We start from the raw sequence: 1096 nt of genomic DNA, 5'->3' as shown, positions 1-1096 counted from the left end.
CTTCTTCTTCTTCTTCTTCTTCTTCTTCTTCTTCTTCTTCTTCTTCTTCTTCTTCTTCTTCTTCTTCTTCTTCTTCTTCTTCTTCTTCTTCTTCTTCTTCTTCTTCTTCTTCTTCTTCTTCCAGCTCTGGACAGCTGGAAAGACACAACCATGCTGCCCTCCGACCCCCGGTGCAGCACAGTTCTAAGGCGGCCAAACCTAGAGGAGGGCGCTGCTGGGATGTTGGTGTCCATTGTGGACACCGACTTTGCGGGGTGGGGTGGAGACATTTCTAGGGATGAAGCTGACTTCAGCGGGCTTCTATTGGTGTTCTAGCCCAGGAATGCCAACTTCTGAGCCTGCAGCCTTATGTCACACAAAAGCATGGCACAGGGGCATAACGAGGCAGCCCTGGGCAAACTGTAGCCCTGGGCAAAACCTGAGTTGGATGCCCCCCCCCCCCCATGGGTGGCCACTCCACCACAACCAATTTTTTTTGCACCAGGACATTGGTGCCTTCAGGGGGTGCATTTTTAGACATATCAGCACCGAAATTTCATCATATCATCAGGAGACTGTCCTTATGCTACTCCCCAAGTTTGGTGAGGTTTGGTTCAAGGAGTCCAAAGTTATGGGCTCCCAAAGGGGGTGCCCCATCCCCCATTGTTTCCAATGGGAGCTAATAGGAGATGGGGGCTACAATTTTGAAGGTCCATAACTTTGGCCCCCCTGAACCAAACTGCACCAAACATGGGGGGGGGCATCATCTCCAGATGATACCCTGAAATTTTGGTGCCGATACATCCAAAAATGCGCCCCCTGTGGGAACATCCCAGAAATTTGCCCAAGAATCTTTGTTCTGCATTGAGTTTTCTGTATTGCTGTCAATGGGGGTTGCAGGCTGTGGGGGGCACATTTCTGAAGGCACAGTCTCAAAACTTTCAGGGTCTCATCAAGAGACTGCCCTAATGATACCCCCCAAGTTTAGTGCAGTTTGGTTCAGGGGGGCCAAAGTTATGGACCCTCAAATCTGTAGCCCCCATCTCCTATTAGCTTCCATTGGAAACAATGGGGGATAGGGGCACCCCCTTTGGGAGTCCATAATTTTGGACTCCCT

Source organism: Sphaerodactylus townsendi, linkage group LG01, assembly GCF_021028975.2.
Source record: "Sphaerodactylus townsendi isolate TG3544 linkage group LG01, MPM_Stown_v2.3, whole genome shotgun sequence".
NCBI classification, from domain to species: Eukaryota; Metazoa; Chordata; class Lepidosauria; order Squamata; family Sphaerodactylidae; genus Sphaerodactylus; species Sphaerodactylus townsendi.
Note: the sequence above shows the minus strand (reverse complement) of the source record.